The 6,642-nt window shown below is 41.7% G+C and overlaps 1 protein-coding gene across 1 annotated transcript in view; it reads left to right on the top strand.

Moving 5' to 3' along the window:
* Positions 1 to 202: 202 nt before the first annotated feature.
* Positions 203 to 6,642, top strand: part of KIF4A (kinesin family member 4A) — a 102,561-nt gene continuing 96,121 nt past the window's right edge. The window contains exon 1 of the mRNA XM_083472498.1: positions 203 to 216. The gene's annotated coding sequence lies outside the window, so the exon portion shown is untranslated. The remainder of the gene's footprint in view (positions 217 to 6,642) is intronic.

Raw genomic sequence — 6,642 nt, 5'->3', positions numbered from 1 at the left:
GGGAACACAGGCGAACTAATGGCCATGTACTTGAAGAAGAAAAGATCACCAGCGTTGAAGCAATGATACTTCAGCATAAATTTTGTTGGACTGGTCATGTTGTGCGAATGCCTGATTATCATCTTCCAAAGCAACTACTCTATTCCCAACTTAAAAATGGAAAGCGTAATGCTGGTGGTCAACATTTGAAGACTGAGATTTGAAGACTGTCTCAAGGCAAATTTAAAAAACTGTAGTATAAACAATGACAACTGGGAAACACTGGCTTGCAAATGCTCCAGTTGGAGAACAGCCTTTATCAAAGGTGTCCTGGGCTTTGAAGACACTCGAACTCAGGACACAAAGGAGAAACGTGCTAAGAGAAAGGCACGCTTGGCAAATCCACACCGTGATCAACTCCCGCCCGGAAACCAATGTCCCCACTGTGGAAGGACGTGTGGATCCAGAATTGGCCTCCACAGTCACTTATGGACTCATTGTTAAAACCGTGTTTATGGAAGACAATCTTACTTGGCTACGAGGGATCGCCAAAGAAGAAGAAAGAAGAAGCACTGACCCGTTGTGCCATGTGCAAATTTGGCAAGGAAGACTCTTCACCCAGATTACACCACTGCCACTCTCCCAAAAAAATCTGTACCTTGAGACCTGAGAATAGGTTGCTGGCCAGTAAGTCCTACTCAGCAGACTCAGTGAAATTAATGGGCTTAAGTTAGAGCCACCTGACATTTAATAACTCAACAAGGAACATTCATACATGCAAGTTCCTACACTATGATTACTCTGAAGGAAGTTTCATTCAGTAAATCAACGCTGATCCTTTCCTTATCACTGCCCGCTCACCTTATAAACCTTCCAGGCAGTCTGAAATCCTTCTTTCAGGGCACCTTTAATCATATGTGGTGGAAATGCAAGATAGTAAAAGAATTTTGGGAAATGATATACAATGAGTTGAAAAAAATGTTTAAAATAACCTTTTCTTTAAACCCCCCCCCCCCTGAAGCCTTCCTTTTAGGAATTCTAGGTGCCAAAATCTGAAGGGAGCAGAAAATACTATTTATGTATGCGACCATGACAGCACAGATGTTATTGGCCCTGAGATGGAAAGAAGATAAAGTCCCCAACAGAGAAAAATGGCAGATCAAGTTGATGGATTACTCTGAAATGGCTAAAATGACCGGAACAATCAGAAATCAGGAAGACCAACATTTTAATAAGAAATGGGGAAAAATTATAATTTATCTTAAAAACCATTGTAAACAGTTAAAATCGTTAGTAGGCTTGGAATAACACTTTAGTTTAATGGCAAATTTTGGACACAATGGAGAGGTAAAAGATTTGGATTATCATAAAAGATGCAGGAGGAAATGATCAACAATAGGATTAACAAAAGACCGACCTGGAACCATTTTGATTCCCAAACTGACCAAATGTTTTCTCTGCAAGGTCAAGTGGGAAACCTCCCCATTGTCTTTTCCCTGTCTTAAGGGTATGTCTCTGTTTGAATAGGGTGTGAGCCTGTGACCTGGCCCATGAACTAAGTATTTATCTTTTTTTTTATTAAAAAAAATAATCTTTATTAAAGTTTCAAAAGGTTACAGAAAACAAAACAGAAAACAAAAGAAAACACAAAAAGCAACAAAAAAGATTCCACCTTTTAGATCTCATTTTCAATAACTTCTTTTCATGACTTCCCCACGCCTCCCCTTATTGTATTCCAACTCCAGTTGTTTGTTCAAACAAGTTTTTGTCCTTAATGTCCTAATCATAAATTGTTAATTTACTTAACCCTAATTTGTTAATATGATTCTGCAATAAGTTTATGCCTTATCATTATTATCCTTATCCTTAGTTTAGTTTATTCAACAATTTTTTAAAATATATACCTTAATCATATATGAAAGAAAAAACAAGAAATATAAAAACAGGAAAAAAGATACCTTTCCTAAGATTGTCCTTAATTCCCATCCACGGATTCCCCATTCTTATAATAATAAAAAACATAAATTTTACACTGCAAAGTGAGAATCAGGCCGCCTTTGGACTTCCAAACCCCCACCCTTCTCTCCCCGGTTTCAGTCCCAAACCAAAGTCCAGTTAGTCCATCTTTTTAGCCTGGTGACCTTATGTCTGAGGCTCTCAAATCTCTCTCAGTCCCTTTCAGCCGGCTTCTTCGAAAGTTTCTCATGCTAAACATCCAGGGTCGAAAAGGTACCTTCTCAGTGTTGACCATGCTTCTTCCAGCCATGCCTACTTGTTTAAAGATGGAGCTCCAACTCTGCTTCTTGAATTTGTAAATCCCAAATGGTCTAACTTTCACCTTGGTCGAGTTAGAGTTCATCTTAGCAGGTCTCCGGCTCTCTTTTATCTTTTGTGGCGTTTCAGCCACCCCTTCTTTCTGTTCCTTCTGTTCAGCAGGTGTCTTTTCCTCCTCTTCAATTTTTGGTTCCTTTTCTTGACCAGCTGCCTGTGTTTTGAGCATCAAGTCCCTTTCCAACTCAATAGGTGTATTTTCTGTAGACTTCGGTTTTGTGGGGCTTGTAGACAAAACGTGGCCTCGCTCGCTCGTCTCTCGCAGCTTTCCCACGAGAAAAATAAGCTCTTGCAAGTCAGCTCGTATTTCCCGACCTAGTTCCATTCTTGTAATGTCCAAGAATCCCCTCTAGAGGGATTCTGGTTACTTTGTGTTCTTTTCCCTTCCGATCCAAAAGTCAGATTTATTTGTATCAATCTTTCTTTACTTTCAATATTTTGTAACAATATAACCGGTTAAAATTTAAGCTTTCAGTTTTTCCCAACTTTGACAGCTAGTTTGACAGCTGTCAAAAGTTTTCTGTAAATCCTCAGCAGGCTCTTTTCACGGGTTACTCCCGGGCTTGAGAAAGGTGGTACTTGATCCAAACAAATAAACTCTTTTCCTCCAGCACACTAGCTTAGTCCTTTAAATCCGAAGAAATTATTTTTTATCCAATCACAACAATTCTTCTCGCAACCTTAGATGACAGATCCTTGCTTTAAGCTGTTTACAATAGGGGGGAGACGGACTTCCTTTTTTCCCCACCTCCCCCGCTCGTGCCAAATCCAAAACCGAATAATTTATAGTCCAATTTCCAAGTTACTCACGGGTTGTTGCTCTTGATTTTAAGTCCAAATTTTAGCAGGAAGAAGTCAGCACTCTCCGACAAATGGCATGTGGCTACGCTCGGCAGGGGAAGCAGAAGACTCACAGCACCACGCCTCTCCCCGGCACCTGTTCCGTAGCCTTTAAAAAGGCTCCTTCACGAGTCGGGAGGGCGCTAACGGTGCCAGCCGAGTCACCATGTCCATGGGCTCCGTGCCCGTGGTTTTTTAGGGTCCCCGTGTCGCCGGCACGGCAAGACCCAGCCCCCTGTCAAGCCGATTCCCTCCGGAGCTCGGAGGGAATCCGCCATTAGTTGATCGCGCTAACCCGGAAGTCCGCGCTAACCCGGAAGTCCTAAGTATTTATCACTACAAAAGACTGGCCATGCTCCCCAGGCAATCCAATCAAGTAACCTGCCAGACAGGAGATAAACAACATTCAAATTTCTGTCTTAAGACTGCCTTTTCTGTGATGTAGGTGTGATGTATCTGAGGGGTGGTCTTAGATTACACCCCTTCCGTGATGTATGTATGATGTTTCTGGGGGTGGCCTTGATCTACAGGGTGGCAATTTCAAAAGTCTTTATAAGGCCTTGCACGCCATTTTTCTGGGTCCCTCCTCCCTCCTGTGGGTGAGGGGAGCACCCTGTTGCAACAGATCAATAAAGATCAGGCTTACTAGCTGCTTTGCTTCTCAATATTCTCTGGTTGGCCTCTGTTATTCTCTCCTACCGATAAGGAACCTATGTAAGGACTCTATATGGGCTCTTGGATACCCCATAAGGGGAAAGGGCAATTTTTGTTTACAACAACCTGAGCTGTGAATTTAATCATATACAAAATTGACACCCCGGCCATCCCTTGCAACTGCTTTCTAAAATCAGTAACAATTAAACAAAAATGTAAACCAACTTTACCTGCATGGACTGATCTCCAAAGGAGGATCCGCAGACAGGCTAGAAGTGAAGAGCAAAGGAAAGATGTCATGAGTGAAAAATGGAGAGATCCCCTTGTGTGGAGATCTGAAGACCTAAGGATTACAAATTTGATGGTGGAGGTTGGAGCCATGGGTATAAACGGACTTGAAAGGAATATGAAACAAGATTTGGAACACCCCCTAGGCTTCACCTTTTGGACGGAAGAAATATGGATCGTGTTGGGCCGGAGCTTCTCTGAGATTTGGTGTTTAACATTATGGACTATCAAAAAAACCGGCAGAGAGGAAGTGAGAGAGAATTAAGAGCCTCGGACGTTAGATCTCCAGGCTGACTGTATATTGAGATTGATAGACATTTGTTGGGGACTGAAACCGGGAAGGGGGTATGGGTGGAATAGAAATTGGGAATTTAAAGTGTATATAATTATAATTTGTTTTCTTTTTTTTGCATTATTATTTGTATGAAAATTGGGAAATTCGTGGAAGGGAATTATGGTCGACCTTAGAAAATGTTTTAAGAATAAGTATCGATGAACAAGTTTGGATGAGAGCTAAGATTAGATAAAGTAAAATTGGTTTCTAAGGTGAATTAAATCAGGTGAGGACTTGCTGAGCTAATAATTTGAATTGGAATACAGAGAGGGGAGATGTGAGGAGGTCTGAGAAATAAGTTAATAGAAAAGTAAGTAATGGAAATTCTATGGTTTTTTTTAATTCATTTTAAGTTTTGTATTTTTGTATTTTTGTCATTTTTGTTTTGTTTTTGTTTTTGTACTTTGTATTATTTTGGAAATGCTAATAAATATTCATTAAAAAAAAGGAAAGATGTCATGACAAATGGTGTGGTTTGTGAGATAGAGGGTGAGTTTCTATAAACTCATCCTCTATCTCACAATCACACCATTATTAAATTTTCTGTTTTACAATTGAAAATACTCATTAAAATACCAGTGACTTCCCTTCTTCCCTTTCCATATATGATATCTTTATTGTCATTGTCCCATGCAGAACAATGAAATTGAACTACATAAAACATTCAAAACCCCCTAAAAACTCTGAAACCCCATTTTAAAATACAATATACTATAGAGACTCCTTATGCTGCGTTTAGAACCAGAATTGCATTTGCATGGAAACTGTTTCTCAGGCAGCTAGTCCTAGTCTTTATATCCCTGTCCCTTCTTCCAGAAGGCAGAAGCTGAAAGAGATCATTTCCGGGGTGCGCACTATCCTGCGCTATCTCTGCAGCTTTCTTATGGCACCTGACAGCATAGATTTGTTCCAAGGTGGGAAGAGTGCACCCAATTATTCTCTCTGCAGTCTTTACAACCCTGGACAGTATTGTTTTTTCCCTGACCGTGCAGCTCCCAAACCACACACATAGACCATAAGTTAATATACTCTCCAAAGTGCAATGGTAAAATGCCATCAACAGGTCCTTTGAGAGATTGTTTTTCCGGAGGATTCTCAGAAAATATAACCTCTGCTTTGCTCTCTTCACCAGGTCTTTGCTGTTTTCTCCCCAGGTTAGGTCGTCTCTCAACTCCATTCCCAGAAATCGAAACACCGAGACCTGTTCCACGCACTTCCCCTCAATAATAAGTGGCTGAATATTCAATTTACATTTCCTAAAGTCCACAATGATCTCTTTGGTTTTCTTTAAGTTAAGGAGTAAGTTGTTTTTCCTGAACCACTCCCCCAACTGCTCAACTTCCTTCCTATAGGCCGCCTCCCCCTCTCCAGCCGTGATTAAACCAACCACCCTTGTATCATCTGCGAACTTTCTGTGGTTCATTTTGCATATCATAAATCCCGGCATATTTTACAAAAACTGAACCATTCAGCATTCCGTTATTGCATCTGTCAAAACCTATTTACACTGTTGAATTTATCTCAATGCTGCCAATGTTTTCAGCTACGAGTGATCGCCAAAGGAAAAGAATATCAAGACTGCCTAGTGGTTAGGGCAGACTTGTGGCAGCTGACCCGGAAATCAGAAAAGTGGGTAGAGCTCAGATTCCTCGGTGTCAGATTGACAGGAACGAGCACCCAGGGGTGGATTTCCCCTTGCTTTTGACGTCTTACTTCAGGGTGGCTGGAATCCGTGGCCCTCTCAGGCTTGGTCTCCTTGCTCTTGGCCTTTGCCAATGTGGCTGAGTCCAAGCCTGTCAGTTGTAAGATGCAGATGATGATAATAATAATAATTATTATTTATTTATACCCCGCGCATCTGGCTGGGTTTCCCCAGCCACTCTGGGCAGCTTCCAACAAAATATTAAAATACAATAACCTATTAAACATAAGGTAAAGGTAAAGGGACCCCTGACCAATATGTCCAGTCGTGGCTGACTCTGGGGTTGCGGTGCTCATCTCGCTTTATTGACCGAGGGAGCCGGCGTACAGCTTCCGGGTCATGTGGCCAGCATCACTAAGCTGCTTCTGGCGAACCAGAGCAGCGCACGGAAACGCCGTTTACCTTCCCGCCGGTGCGGTACCTCTTTATCTACTTGCACTCTGACGTGCTTTTGAACTGCTAGGTTGGCAGGAGCAGGGACTGAGCAACGGGAGGTCACCCCGTTGTGGAGATT

Source organism: Podarcis liolepis, assembly GCF_965112155.1.
Source record: "Podarcis liolepis genome assembly, chromosome: 13".
In the NCBI taxonomy this organism is placed as follows: Eukaryota; Metazoa; Chordata; class Lepidosauria; order Squamata; family Lacertidae; genus Podarcis; species Podarcis liolepis.
This window is presented reverse-complemented; position numbering and strand designations above follow the sequence as displayed.